The sequence below is a fragment of the Pezoporus flaviventris genome, unplaced genomic scaffold (genome assembly GCF_033815535.1).
Source record: "Pezoporus flaviventris isolate CSIRO_AGI_PZ_B2104156 unplaced genomic scaffold, CSIRO_AGI_Pfla_v1 ptg000045l, whole genome shotgun sequence".
NCBI lineage: Eukaryota > Metazoa > Chordata > Aves > Psittaciformes > Psittacidae > Pezoporus > Pezoporus flaviventris.
In genome coordinates, this window is record NW_026892593.1 from 24743131 (window position 1) to 24759430 (window position 16300).

The window sequence follows — 16300 nt, forward strand, 5'->3', positions numbered from 1 at the left end:
TCTAAGGAGATTCTTATCTTCCTATCAGAATGAATATAGTGTTTGTATGCTGTGTGTCCAAAAATGCAAATTATTCTTGAGTCTGTGGATGTGAAAAATGTAGGACTATTGCTGCGCAGTTCCACAGATGACTGACTGTTCTTTCTGCCAAAGAAAGATAGAGTTCAGCAGCTCAGCTGCTGCTCTTGGAATTCAGGATACATTTCCTTATGTGTTTTTGGCATTTGGAGTTTAGAGTCTAACCCTAGAATAATTCACTGAATATCCTTTTTTTTCTCTTATTGCACAATAAAAATGAAATGACCAAAAACGTGTTTGTTTGACACAATATTGCTGACTAGATAATCTATATCAAAGCAAAATTCAGTAGAACATTTTACCTGAATTATCCATGCTGGGTGAAATTTCTGTTCAGACAAATATTTCTAAGTTTACAGATCTTTATATTTGCAATTACTTCATTTTTTCTTCTCTCACCTCATAAGGACATCTCTATATATACTGCTATAACAGTAATGAATCATTTAATTTCTCTCAAGTGCTGTAGAGTTTTGTATTTGGTTTTACCAGCAAGTAACTGGCCAAGCAAATTAAAATGAAATAAGTACTGAAATTACTATATTCTGAAAGAGTAATGAAACAGGTGCTGTACAGTCTTAGCTGCCTTTTTTGAAAGTAACACAGTGTGTCTTGTGTAAAAAGAACTATGTATTCAAAAAGATGTAATTCACTGAATATATCTATGATAAAATTGTGGTGTTCTGCTTAAAGGATAACCTAAGTAACTCTGTTTTGTTATAAACTGGTATTAAATGGGAGTTGAGTAGATAATGTCCCTCAAGCTATAGTGGTAATGAAGGACCACTCAACTGTAATTTTATTTTGCATACCAAAAGGCTTTTTTTATTTCTTTAGAATTTAATAAAAGAAAACATTATACTTTATAAATTCATGCTATTGTTTTTGAAACATACATTTGCAGTGGAGAGGGAGGTAGAATTTTTAAGGCACTCTCTAATTTCTGTATGGGACACATAAAAATGTGCAGTTTATGCAGTTTATATTTGGAGAGATATAAATTTGATGGATGGACCACTCAGTGGATAAAGAACTGGCTGGATGGCTGCACACAGAGTTGTGGTCAACAGCTCAATGTCCAACTGGACACCAGTAACGAGTGGTGTCCATCAGGGATCGGTGTTGGGACCGGTGTTGTTTAACATCTTCATCGCTGACATGGACAGTGGGATTGAGTGCGCCCTCAGCAAGTTTGCTGATGATACCAAGCTGTGTGGTTCGGTTGATACCCTGGAGGGAAGGAATGCCATCCAGAGGGACCTTGACACTGGTGGGCTGATGCCATCCTCGTGAAGTTCAACCAAGCCAAGTGCAAGGTCCTACACATGGGTCAGAGCAATCCCAGGCACAGCTACAGGTTGGGCAAAGAAGAGATTCAGAGCAGCCCTGCGGAGAAGGACTTGGGGGGCTATTGGTCGATGAATAAATGAACATGAGCTGGCTTCAGTGTATGCTCACAGCTCAGAAACCAGCCATATCCTGAGCTGCATCAAAAGGAGTGTGACCAGCAGGTCAAAGGAGGTGATCCTGCCCCTCTACGCTGCTCTCATGAGATCTCACCTGGAGTATTGTGTGCAGTTCTGGTGTCCTCAACATAAAAAGGACATGGAATTGTTGGAACAAGTCCAGAGGAGGGCCATGAGGATGATCAGAAGGCTGGAGCACCTCCCGTATGAAGACAGGCTGAGAAAGTTGGGGCTGTTCATCTGAAAAAGAGAAGGCTGCTTGGAGACCTCCTAGCAGCCTTCCAGTATCTGAAGGGGGCCTACAAGGTTGATGGGGAGGGACTCTTCATTAGGGACTGTAGTGACAGGACAGACTTAAACAGGGGAAGTTCAGGTTAGATCTAAGAAAGAATTTCTTTCCTCTTAGGGTGGTGAGGCACTGGAATGGGTTGCCCATGGAAGTTGTGAATGCTCCGTCCTTGGCGGTGTTCAAGGCCAGGCTGGACAGAGCCTTGGGTGCCGTGGTTTAGTGTGAGGTGTCCCTGCCCATGGCAGGGAGGTTGGAACTAGATGATCTTAAGGTCCTTTCCAACCCTATTTTATGATTCCACGATTGTATGTTGTGTAGTGGATTTGGAACTCTTGTTACACAGGGGAGAGGTTTTTATGGAAAGCTCAGCCCCCATATGAGCCTTGCCTGGAGCAGGCTCTCCTGCCTTTCTGCTTTTTCTTGAGTCTTTATACATGGAGCCAGCTGGTGTGGGGAGCTCAGCAGGTGATGATGCATTTGATGGAAACACTGTGAATTAGCTCAGTGTTAAGTGTCATCTACAAAAAATTGCTAAAACTTGACATAATCTCTAGGGAAAGCTGTTTTCCAGAATGGAGAGGAAGTTCAGGGTCTTGAGAGAACTTTCAAACAAGAATGAGCTTGGGGTTGAAGAAACTAATGTCACTAGTCCTTTGATTTACAGCTACCATGACACTTGCTGAGATCTTTGAGCAAATTCTCTGTTTACGCATAAAAATTATTCCTGCCAAGATGAACAATTTTATTAGGACTTTAGGTACAGAATAAATCACATAAATAGGATATAAATAGTGACACATATATATCTACTTTTTCAGCAGAGATGTGCCACTATTGTAAAGCAGGATTAGGAGACTTTATGTTTATTCTTATTCAGGGAACAAGTTAAAGATTTGCGCATATAAAGTGCCTCCCAAGTGAGGGATATCTTTCTCATGCTGTCAAATGAGGATGTCTTTTTGCTTTAGCACCATGATGACAAAGCTAACCAACTCAATTATCAGCTATCATTTCTCTGACCTCTCAAGACCCCACTGGAAAGGCCCTAGTAATGTCTGACCGTCACACTACTTTTCTAAATACTATCCAGAATGATGGTAGTTCTATGGTGATTTTAAAATTGACTCAGTGCACAACTTTGCTCTTTGTTATGTGTTCTATTACCTGATGTTTACTCTGGTTTATTATTCTGTAATTTATTCAACAAGTAATTTCTGAAATTGTCTGATCCCTAGACATAGAATTGTTTAAAAAAAAGTCCTTTTTATTTTTTTTTTTCTCATACTGGTAGCTGGATGTCTGGGGACTTTTTGGTACAGCTAAGATTAAGATTTTTACCTTTCTTATACCAAATGTTTTAGAGACTAAACTATTTCCTGGCAGAGTTGTTATTAGCATGACAAGAACCCTGTAGTTAAAAGACTCTTGGGGTAATACTAATAATCAGTAGATACTTAAAAAAATATTCCCTATAGCATTTAATTAATCTTTGCAGTGTTTACCTCTAAATACAGATGCTTATGCAGAAAAGGAAACTGCTAAATGGTTTCTTTTGTGCCAGTGTTCTCAAAAAGCATTTCAGAGTTTGACTGGGAGTTGAGAGCAGAAAAAGCAAAAATTCTTTTCTGCTCTAATTCAGAGGTCAGTAGAGTTAAGCTACCATTAAATTTGGGGCAGATATTTTAATGAATTCCAGAAATACAGATGAATAGACATAATGGGAATACAGATATCTTATTTCCTTTGAATTAGAGCATTGCTGCTTGTGGCCAAGCAGTTAAAGCAAATAGGCAAGCTGAAATAGATAAAATCTTTTGTGAAGAAGAAATATTTCTAAACAAAGAATAATTGTTTCAAAGATATGCTGTATAAATTTGTGTTTATGTAATTCAACTTTCCCTTCATTTTAATGACTTTGCATTTGTTTGTGCTGTGCAGAAAACCATTAAGGTTTGGGAATGCTGTGGGTAAGAGCATATCTGTAGTTTACTCTTCCAAGCAGTTTGCAAATTAAAGCTATGAAAGCATACTAGAAGTGAATGAGCATAATAAATATAATCCTATTTGTCAAATGATATTTTCTTTGGCTCATATGACTACAACATGTCTTTAAATACTGAGAGAAGAAAATGCGCACATATGATTATAGAATCCCAGGTTGGAAGGGACTTCCAGGATCATCTGGTCCAACCTTTCTTGGCAAAGCATGTCCTAGACCAGATGGCCCAGCATCCTGTCCAGCTGAATGGTTGACTATCTTTTTTTTTTTCTTTGCTATTATTTTTATTATGGTTGATTATTATACAGTATCATCTTACATTTATAAAGAACAGGGAGATCCTTTTGGCTGAGTGTAATTGGATCGAGCAAAGTTGTTAAAGTTGTTTGTATTTCATCCGCATAAAAATGCTGTTTCGCGCCTGGTGGCATACTCAGCTATTCCAAACAGAACACAAAGTAGAATAATCTTATTGACATCCATTGGATATTTCTCTGGTGCAGAGGAGTATAGCTCCATGTGCTGTGCTAATAAAACTTTATCAGTTCAGGTTAGCTGAGATTTATTGTGGAAACATTGATGACATCATTTGTAGATTTTGTGTATAACACTGAAGGTCATGCTGTTTGCTTATATGAAGTTTTTGGCACCAAGAATATTAAGGAAAATTCTGTATGAATGTCATTTCACAATAACAACATTTAACAGTTTGTGGACTGGTAAGTCAAATAAGTAAAAGACACTAATTATTTTTTTACAGTTACATTACAGTTGTAATGAGAAGTATTGATTTTTCTCGTAATACTAATGTGTCTAATGACCTTTCTAATGACATCTGTCACTACTATTTCTTTTCTAATTCTACTGGCATTTTCCCTTCTGTAAAGAAAAGGATTTTAATTGCTTGTGTTTTGTAAGGATGAAAATTAATATTCTTTTTTAGAGTAGTGTAAGGGCTTGAAGACTTCTGTTAAAAAGAAATAAAAATTTTAGAAGCTGTGCATTTTTTGATCTTCAGAAAGCTTTAGAATCTCTTTGTGGTTTTTTGGTCTTCAGAAAATAGTTCCTTGAGTTCTATGTGTGAGAAATTAGTTTTCCACTGTCATAGGGTTTGTGGACTTTAAAGTGGAAGAGTTTGCTAAGGTAGTTTATGATAATGTTTCTCAAGAGTTTTGTTTTTCTTCAGCTTTTAATGGTACTATCTGAAAGAAGGCTATGTGAATTAAGGAAAAGGTTGATGTACCATAACTCACTAAAAGCGGGTTTAATTGTTTCTCTATGGTGACTTTTCTTTCAGAAGTGAGATAGAGCTTGTTTTGAAAAGCTGTGTTTTCTACTGCATATCTTCTTCTATTGCTTTAGGAGCTCTAAAATGTGGCTATTAAACCTCAACCATTTAAAGTTAGAGTGGGTGTTGCCAAACAGCAAAGCTTTTGGTTTGCTTGTAGAATCTATTAATACAATAAAGATTAGGGGTAAGATTCAATGAAAATGGCTTCAACACTGCTAACTGGTTTGCTTTTACTTGCAAAAGTGGTTTTGTCTTCTACTGTCCGATGGACAAATGATCACAAGTGATTTGCAGGATGTATTTTCGTAAGCTGCTCACTCTTGATCAATTAACAAAGATTGTAGGTTATATTTTTTATCTGTGTCAGAGACAGCACTGTTGCCTGCTTGATCTGGTCTCATTCTGGTGCAAGAGAGGAATACTCACCCACTTCTGGGTACTCCAAACGGGCATGCTGTGATGTCATGCTCAGATGTACCACCCTGAAAGGCGGTACTTTGGGGTTGCCATAACAACATCAGCCAGTCATTGTCTGACACTACAACATTATTGCAGGAGCTTTGAGGTAGTATTAACCAAAATAAGATCACCATACATTTTGACTGCTTTGCTGGTGAAGAGTGTCTATGCTGTGTACTCAGATGATGCATATTTGATCTGAACATGTATGACTGGAATGACCACATTTTTCTGAAACTCTTTGGAATAACTGCATAATATTTTAAAGTACTGCATTAAAGTATATGTGGTAAAACCTGTTATAAAGTTACTAATAGTTGCTTAATTTTTACATTACAAATAAGTAAGGATAACGATTCAGAAAAGCTGAGCATGTGCCATGATATACAGAAAAAAGTTTCATCTGAGTAGTCCTTTGCATATAACATGAAGAGCTGAGAATCAGGTTTTCTCTCTTCTTATTGTACAGTACATTCTGCAAAAATCTAACGCAGTAGCTTGAGTTTCTTGTTTTAACAACTAAAATGCACATGCAATGTGTGTGAGAACAGGATATTTAATTAATTGAACAAGACGTTATGGTTCACATAGTAAAATAAGCCAGCTTGCTCAAAACGGATTTCATAGACAATCTGAATTAGGGGAAGCAAGCTTGCCAATAGCAGGAGCTAATGCTTCAATACCTTTCATTTTGTACTCTGAAAAGGGAACCTCTTCTTAAGCTCATTCATTTTCCAGAGGGAATAATGAATGCTGTGGTGTATTGTCAGAGCTACTTTATTGTCACCATTTACAAAGGTCACCTGAATTAATTGACTTCTTACCATACATATTGTTAAACTACCCATTGCCTGACATTTATGGAAAGGTGGCAGGCTTACAGCCATTGGCTATCTGTTGATGGTTGTTTCACAGTGTTTGTTTCCCAAAACACACTAATTCTAAAATTACAAGCAAATAATTGCTTTGCTGCAAAGGAACAGATCTCTAAGGGGTACAGGAGTGAGGGGGAGGAAGAAGAGTAGGGGAAATAATCTAAATACGGAGCTGTTTTTAGTATAGAAATAGTACTCTAAAAAGGAAACAAAAGCATGCAGGAAGATGCAGGTTGTATGTTTTCACTTTGAAGCATGCATTAGATGGCTAACATGTCTTTTCATGGTGTAAAGTAAAATTTCTCTCTCTGGCATTCTCTGATGCATGAATCACAGATCCATGCTGATGGACTTTACTGAATGTGTTTTCTTCTGAAGGGATACTGAGGTACTCTCATACTGCATGAAGGAAATGACATACACATGCATAAACACAAACACATTAGGCAAGAGTAGTGCTAGTATGGAATTTTTGGTTGCATAGATTGGTTAAATCGAAAATTACTGTCTTTTTTCTAGCACCCTACATTTACTGTCCCCTCCATCCCCCTATGTTGGTTTCATCTCTTTCTCAACAGCAGTGCTGGGCAAAAACTCCAACTAGACACATGAAAACAAAGACATGGAAAGCAAAGACAAACAGTTCTGAGCCTTCCTATACTAAAACAGGCAAAGCTTTTATAGTGATGGATTTGAACAGTCTCCTTAGATTAAAATATACTTTAGAGGCACCCTGCTGTGATCCTGTTAATTACCAGAGAAGATTAGAACTCTTCTGCTTAATGCGATCCTTTTTACCAAACGCGTCAGTTCGAGCTGCATCGGTAATCAGACATTCACACTGTCCCTTCTGACTGGAAAAGGGATGTTTTTAAGCAAAGTCATTTGCCACAATCCTTAAGATGTAGCCTGGCAGAAATTCAATAACTGTTTCTGATATGCTCATTCAGCCTTGCTGCTGAGTGGTCTTTAGGTCCTGACATAAACAGCATTCCCCTTAATCCTAGCACTGGAGAGAAGAAAGGAGGCTGTCCTGTATCTTGTTTTATTGGTTTCAAAACACAGAGCAACTGTGTAATTTAATTTTGCATCTGAAACATCAGGTGAAACGTTCTCTGTTTATAATTCTTTTATTCTTTGATGTTCTTTCAAGCTAAAAAATGCACAAATCTGGCACTCTTGCAAGAATATTCAGATTATCTCTAATTTGCATTTCCATTTAGAAAGTTAAATGTGAAAATAATAAAATAACTACAAAAAGAATAAAAGGGAAAGAGTTTACATGTTAAGATAAAAGACAGGATAAAATTGAAAATAAAGAACTTACCCTGTAATTGGAGTAGTTTCAGAGCTGGAGGAGTTCTTGCATATCAGTAATTTTGATTCCTTAGTTCAGGTAGCCACATACTTGTATTAAAGGCAGAGTCTGAATAAATATGCATACATGTGTGTGTGAGAGAGTCAGCGTGCATGCGTGTGTCTAACAGTATATAATACAAAGATGTATCTATTGATATCCTACACCATGAGAGACTCTCTGTGCTGCCAGCTGAGATCCCTTATGTTTGCCAGAGAGCTGTTGCTGCCTGGCTGGGCTGAGGCTTGCGATCCAGAGGAGAGAGAGAGGGGGGAGAGAAAGAGAGATGCTCGCTAGCTGTTCCTATTTCTCCTTGTTTCCATGGTGGTTAGCGGTGCATCGTTCACCCAGTCGATTGTCACACTGACATGGTGCTGCCTTCTCAGCGGTCATTAATAACTGAGCCCCTTCCACTCCCCAGAGAGGAGCCAATGCTTTGGCGTGCCCAGATGCCACGTAGTACACGCGGCTGCGCCAGCCTGGTTGGCCGTGGGAAGCTGTCTGTTACGTGACACTGCTGCTTTGGGTACGGATACACGAAACAAGCCTTTGCATGCTCCCAGATATCTCTTCCGATTTGTGGAAGTTACAGGGCATGCATTGTGTTTGTACAGAACAGTTCGGGAGGTTTTACCCCCCCCTTTTTTAAGGCTGCATAAGGATGTTATCTGTGCTCGCAACAACTTGTTAGAGATCACTGAAGTTCTGCAAAGGCTGCTGTAGTTCAGAGGATACTGAATGTTGAAACCATTCAGGAAAAATGTCTTGTGCTTCCTGCCCCCTGTTTTGGTGCATTTTTTTTCTCTTTTATTCTTAAGAAAGTTATTTTTCATACTACTCCTTTTCCAGATTTTATCAAATATTATTATTTTTTTTTATGTTTATCGGTAGAAAGTAAGAGTGATATTATATCTCCCAGACAAATAAAAATTTAGAATAAATTGAGGAAGGAACTTGGTCAAATAAAATCAGTTTATTTCAGTTTCTGTGTACTTGACTGCTTTATGGCCATCTAATCATATAAACAATAAGCTGCACAGATTTCCTTCTCCATTTCTTTCTTTTTTCTCCCTTTGTGCCATACTCTTTGCTGAAGAATAACCCCCCCGCATTTATCCTGTATCTGTGAACAAAAGGCATACAAAATATGAAGGTTTTAGAAACTGTAAAATAATCTATGATTTTTTTTTTTTTCTCAGTTCAAGGGAACTATACACTGAAATGCATCATCCCTTCTTCCAGATATGCAAAACAATAAATGAAATGGATGCACTTAGGAAAGGGTTTTTTTTAATCATATGTAATGTTTTATATAAAGGAATTTTCTTTGTAATATAAGATGAAGAATAGTGAAATACAAAGTATTGGTTCTCAACAGGTCAAAAGGAAGAAAATGTTAGATATCTTGCATGAATTCAGTACTCCAGCCCTGACTGAGGCAGGCCACCCTCTAGTGGATTAAAGTGAGATGTGGTTCTCACTTCACACTCATCTGCTTTGTTTGAAGAAAGGCTCACAGTCCTGGCTAATAACAGCATAAAAAAATTTCTGAAGATTAGCAAACAATGTAAATTAATGTAGTTTTTGCAACAGCAATAGCACCAGAATTCTATTATAAAATCGTTGTGATTTTATGCATACTGTATATAATTTCAATTCACTTTGAGACTGAGATTGTGGACTGCATTATTTTTGTTTTTTTCGTCTGTAAGAAAATGATTTTACACTTCATAAAATCACTTATTATGAAAAGCGAATTAAAGTAATGCAATTTGGATAAATTTCAGTTTGTTATAACTGCTTAGGGCAAGTCCTGCCTGACTCATTGATACTTATATTGTTGTGGCTGTAAAAAAGCATTTTTTTTTCTTTCTGCCTTAAATATATGAATGCTACATTTAAACTAAGTGCAGGGAACAATATTTAAATGTTTTAAAGTTGTCTGCTGTTCAGTTTTCATACAACTGAGTAGAACTACCTCAACCTGGTTGATTCTATGATTCTATATATAAAATAATGGCATTTAAGTGATGGATTGCAAATACATAAAATAGTCTAGGGTAGGAGGAAGGCCAAGTGCCCATGCATTTTCTGCCATTCTCTTATTATGGACATCACATATTTTTTTCTAATGTGAGTTAAGGAGATATAACAAAAACAGTTGGGGCAACCCATCTTTGGTTACCTTTCAGGTTTTCTTCCCTGGGGCTGGGACAGGGAACCATCAAGCCAGAAAGAAGATGTCACATCACCTTTCTGTAGCCTCAGGGCTCACTGGTAAAACCTTGTCTCTTCTTTGCCCCCAGCAGGCGGCTCTTGGAGCCTCTGCTGTTACTTAATATTCACCACCATGAGCTGCAAATAAAAACCATTTTAATTTCCTAAAGTGAACCTGTGAATCTTCCCTGCTGCACAACATAACAGCCCATGTCTGATGGGACAGTGTTTGGGATGTGTTTAAGGTGCACAACCCAAAGCCAGAAAAGTAAGACTTCTTGCCATACTGGCCCCCACAAGAATAATGGAAGTCCTTCCTGATCTCAACCATGTAGTTAGCCACACCTATCCCAAATGAATGATGTAAGTGTGTGCTACAGGTGTGGGACAGGGGTGAAAGAAAAATCCAAAAAGTCTGGACAAAATTCAAAATATGAAAATGTTCTGTTAAAGCCAACTAAATACTGCTATTTCTCTTATCTCGAGCAATGGTGAAAAAGAAGATCCGGGGAAAAGGGAATCAGCAGAGACTGCCATTACCCTACATGAAAGCATTCTTGTATTTTTCTCCTAACCTCATGTACTTACTGTCATTCAATCAATACCTGGCTTTCTGGTTAACATGAGAATCATGCAAAAACGTATTCAGTGATTTGACATGTGAAATTAAGATTACAGAAGTGGTTCATTTGGGTTGATTGGTATGGACTGTGTAATTAGAGGACTAAATAATTAAATCAGCTAAAGCATACTTGTAAAAAGAAACTGAGTTCTTATGTTAGACTATATATGCAATTAAAGTACCTCCTTGATAGGCATACATTTACATATTAGTTGAAATGTTATTATATCATAATAAAGTTCAGTTGTGAAATAATTGAATTTTTTAATTTAGCTAATGCTAAAGAATAATTTTTTTCAAACTATCTGCAGGAGAAAAATATCTTTTATAACCAATACAATTATGATGATTAAGGTTCATTAAGTTATTTTCCTGCTGATTTAACTATGATGCTTGGTGATTTTAAAATAGCAATGTAATCTATTCTACCAGAACTACATATATAGCTTATTAGATTACAGGATAGGAAAAAAATATCTCAGACTGGTGGAGTGATGGTGAAAGTAATGTAGGCTAACTCCAGGTATTTCTTTAGCGTACATTTTATCTGATTACTGAATACACATGGAAATAAACTAAGTAATTATTTGTTTGTAATGGACAATTAATGTGATGCACAAAAACCTAAGTTATTAAAATACAGTGATTCTGTGTCTGTATTTTTCTTAAAATCAGAAGAGGATTTCAAAACCTTTTCCTTTTTTCATTACATAGAAAGGTGGAGCATCCTTGGGCTTTAATACCTTGTAGGCTTGTGGTTCAGGAATTTAATGGTGACCATTTCTAGTGTTTTTAGACTCTGAGAACACAGCTGTGTTTAGAATGCAGCAAGTATAATTAAAAACTGCAATAAATACTATGCAGTTATAGTAAAAAAACCCACAGGTATTTGATTTAAATTCTAATATGACACACTTTATATCCTAAATTGACAATTTAAAAAAAATTCTTTTTTCCTTGCATCTTCATACAAATTATATCCAAGTGTAAAAGAGCCGACGCTTTTTGTATAGCTTTATCACTTCTGACTACATGTACCCCTATCTTGGTTTCTGAGGAACCATAACTACAAGGAAGAGGGCTGAGTGGTGACTCTTCTCACTTTCTTCTTGTAGCCTTTAGAGTGAAAAAGAGAGGAGCTGGTGTTTGACAGATTAATTCTCACCAGTTCTGCAAATCATACCCTTGGTGTAGCTTCAGTATGAGGTGTGGGGACATATTGCTTTCTGAATGAAGGTTCAGAACTGCTTAGATTCAAAGACATCTGTCTTGTGACATCATCAGTTATTGACTTATTAATTATAGGCAGTTGTTACTGCATGATTTGCCTGGAAGAGGGAAAAAAGTGCCATCACTTCATGTAATCCCATTCTGCCAGCATTTGCAGTACAGTGCAGTTAACCTGATGCTGTCATGTGCATTTTTAGATATTATGGCCACTAACTATTGACATTTTCCTAAAGGCTGTGCTTCTATGCAGACAAGGGCTAACTTTTATTAATGTGTCTGTCTCTGAAATTGAATTTTTATTTTCAGTTATAAGCAAAAGCTACATTTCTAGGCCTAGCTTTTCCCTTACTGAAGATAAGAGGCTTGCTGCCAACAAGGAGTTCAAGTGTCTAAATACAGTTGTACTTCATAATGAAAAGCATTATGCTCAGGGTACTTAACCTGCTACCAACTTTGTTTTACCAGATCTCAAAGTTAATGTTGATAGGATAGAGATAAAGCAGATGGAAACTCATCTAGGCCAGGAACCTGTAAAGAGTTTCATATAAGGGAAATTTCACGTCTACACAAAGCACCAGTTATTCATTAAAAGCTATGTAGGTAGTATGTCAAGTATGACTTGACAAAATCCGTAACTGCATAGTAAAAATTCGAGTACAGGCAAATTCAGTCATGTCTGATGGGGGTGAATAAAAGCAGTGGTGATGAGTCGATGCTTTTCTTGGTGATCAAGGGGATTTTGCATATTCCACCAAATTTGCCTATTCATGCAGAAACTGTTCTGTGAGACAAAAAGGACAAGATCCCAGACAAGAGCTATATTTTTTTCCTCATTATAGGTCCCAGAGCTATAGTCAGCCTTCCTCAGGAATCACCTGAGGTCTGAAAAATCTTAACGTGTTTTATACCTGATGGGTCCAACTCAGAGTGATACCTGAGTTCTTCTAATTTACATCCCTGGCTCTATTTTAATAGGTAAAAATCTCTGGCATACCAGCTGAAGGCTGGAAGTGAGTCACACATAGCAACCACAACCTCACTATGCCGCCTGGGAATCTTAATGAAGACAGAGTAGTGAAAAGCAGCTAGAGAATCCTTATGTGCAGCTGGATTAGGTAGATGAAATATGGGGAATGTTAGGTAGATGAAACATGGGATCTGTAAAGAGGTTTTCAAGCTCAGTGTACGTATTCCTTTTTAAAACTGATTTCATCTCAGTATGTTTATGTTTTACTTGTGGTGACATCTCAGTTTTTGTAACCCACAGTGATTGTATATAACTTATTGAGATCTTCTCAGTGGTAGATACTTAAGTCTGAGATGAATGTGTTGGTGTAAACTGCTTATTGCTCATAGTGCATAAGATATACTCAGTGCATGAGATACACCTTTTAGTGTATTGGCTTTTGAGCTAATCTGTATGTGAGGTTGATGAAGGAAATGGTGACAGTAATGATTTGAATATAAAGACTAGAATTTTCATCCTGCCTGTGACTTGTAATTCTTATGGGTGTTGGCAAATCTTGAACTTTCTGTCCTTATAGAAGACTCTCCTTTTCTTGCTCATACCTGTTTTTCTTTCTATAGAGAATTAACTGTTTGGGATTTTTTTTTATCTGAAACAGGTTTACCCCCTTTCTGTAACCATTGGGAAGTGTTGCAAATAGTCAGTGAAAAAAAACCTTCTCCCACTAAAAGATTTTTCAATTTGGTCACTTTCCCTAAATGCCACATGTATTTTTTTTTAAGTATATATGGCAAACCTCTGTGCATTTCTCAATAATTCAGGTCCTAAATTCAGACTTGATTTTCCTACCTTTTTTTTTTGATGAAACTAAAAAAACACTGTCTTCTTTTATATTTTATTGTGATTTAATGTTAAAATGGATGGGCAACAATAGCAATCCTATATAACTTTCTTTTCATAACTATTTGCACAAAAAGCTATATTGCAGATTTAGGAATCTGTACAACCAGAGTGACCTAACTAAATATTAGAGCTATAACTTCATTTTGGTTTTAGTTACTTTTACTCTAAGAGAAGTACTGGAGTAATTTCTCCAGGGCATCAGTAGAATGAAGTTATCTTGGTGGTGACAAAGAACAGCACGAATATGTTCATTGTGTGTTCAGAATATGGTTACCTAATGATAGTTTAAATGAAATGCATTAAACTGTTGGAGTGTAATGGGTACCAAATTAAAGTTTTCAGTATTTTAGTTCCACAATTTCTTTTATTTTTTCAACTTGAAGATCTAAAATATTAATGAAAAGATCACTGTAACATACAGCAACCTTATTGAATAAAAAACAGTTTAATTAGGATTGCAGTAAATGCATCCTATGTAATTTGCCAAAAACTATGGTTGCACATTAGGTATTTTTCTTTAAATGTAAAGTTATGTTTACATTAATAAGTTGGGGGTAGAAAGGATCATGTGCATAATGACTTACTGGAGGAGGGGCTGTTTCAGAAGCTTTCAGATATTTCCCATTACTAAGGAAACCACTTATTTTGTCTGTGCATGTTTTGAATAGATCTCTCATTTGAAGTCTGGTGCTCAGACACTAAGGATTGCATTACAGGACTGAGAAAGAGGCAAAGGAAACAAAAGAGACATAAACCCACTATATCTTTAAAGATTACGGTGTATGAGTACTGTATTACATGTTTATGAAAATGTGCACACCTGTTTATATTTGAGGGATGCATATATGTTCATTTTGATTGTTTTGTTCCTACTAAAACCAAGATGAAAGTGTTAATAACTAAAACAGGAGAAAGAGCTGTTATTTTGTCCTGCATTTTGCATGCCTGTATTCTAAAGGTATTTGAGGAAGCTAGTGTACCATTAGGTAAAAAACGTTAGTTCTGATTTTCATTTGCTGAGATGAAAAATGGTAATAGATTGAAGTTGAAGGAAGTGCCTATCCAATGATAATTGCTAAAACAGGGCTGCAATGATGGCTATGCATTCAACAGTTGGTCAAACCTTTGCTTGGAAAGTGAGTCTATTTTGGCAAAATTTCTTGGTTAAGCTTAAGACACGACTGCAAATGCACACCCAAACATGCTTATATTGTATTGGGCCAGCACATTTTCCCCACATGAATAGCATATGTATTCTGTGCTGGCCAAACACTTATATAACAATTGAATTAAAACCCTTTCTGTTAGCTGTTGCTTATGCTCCACTGATATGCTCAGAAACAAAAAGTTGCTTTAGAATGGCCAGATGAATCTGGTTTGACAGGATATGCTTTAAAGTATAAGTATTTAAATAACTTGGAACTGATTCCAAACTATTCATTAAAGGTCAGAATTGTTCACAAATAAGGCGGAAGAGTCAGAGATATGTAGAAAGGTAACTGATTGCCAGAGAGCTGTAGGGAAATTAAGTATGTGGCCAGTAAGTGTTCTTATTAAGCATGTTCAGTATATGAATGTTTATTAGTTTGTTTTTCTGTCAAACAGGGTAGAAAAGCAAAGACAAAGATGGAAATTCCCATTTTTAAGGCCTACAAACCCCACAAGTCTGTAGGGTCATGTAAAACCAAAGCCAGCACTACAGAAAGTTAACTTTGTTTGAAAATAGTAATACATTCTATATTTTGAGTGCGTGTTAATACCAATTTATTTTGTAATGAAGAGCCTTAAGTTGTCAGCAGTTGATGTCTGATATGTCTGATAATTATTTTTAATATATGTTGTGTAGCTCATGTGCTGTTTTGGGTTACAAGAGATTACTTTTAAAGCTAATACGTTTCAAAGGGATTTATGTGTATTTGTGTGCACAATTAGTGACCAGCCAGCCCTACACAGATTTTCTTCTTTAACTACTTGACTGTTAAATGAGAGGGAGAATGATGGCTGTGTAAAGCTGACATGTCCTTGGCTTGAATTAGCTGAATACTTTTGAGTGAAATAAAATAGATGTCTTTAGATTACATATGGATACCAGAATTCATATATCTCAGGTAAGAAATACCAATTTTTAATATTCCAGAGTATTTGTGTTGTTTCAGTCCTGTACTGGTTATGTTTGCTTTTTACTGTCTTATTGCGAGGATTCACAACATGTCTCAAGGTACACTAAAAGCTTTGCTATTCATTATCCTTCAATTTATGCTTCCAGCAAGAAATAAGATCTTCAGTTTTTGGTAATACTAGCAATTTTTTTCATGGTGTAAATAGTATGTTTCCGAAAGAGTGCATTCAGCCTCCAATTCCCATCAGTATTATCACAAAGGAGATGAAATCAATATTTTTTAATAAAATAACTGGGATAGGTACTCTCAGAAAAAGCTAACATCTGTTTTTGTACTAGAGGGTCAGTTTACCTGGTGAGGACCAGGTAAATACCCAAAGACAATTAAGTAGATACTCAGAGACAATGAAGAGTTAATAACTTGATCT

The 16300-nt window shown here is 36.5% G+C and overlaps 2 protein-coding genes across 8 annotated transcripts in view; one reads left to right on the top strand and one right to left on the bottom strand.

Moving 5' to 3' along the window:
• Positions 1-8372, bottom strand: part of LRRN3 (leucine rich repeat neuronal 3) — a 33766-nt gene extending 25394 nt beyond the window's left edge. For both annotated transcript variants that reach the window (XM_061467699.1, XM_061467696.1), the window contains exon 1: positions 7785-8372. The gene's annotated coding sequence lies outside the window, so the exon portion shown is untranslated. The remainder of the gene's footprint in view (positions 1-7784) is intronic.
• The window catches only part of IMMP2L (inner mitochondrial membrane peptidase subunit 2), a 628424-nt gene that overhangs the window by 210149 nt on the left and 401975 nt on the right, over positions 1-16300 (top strand). The window lies entirely within an intron of this gene.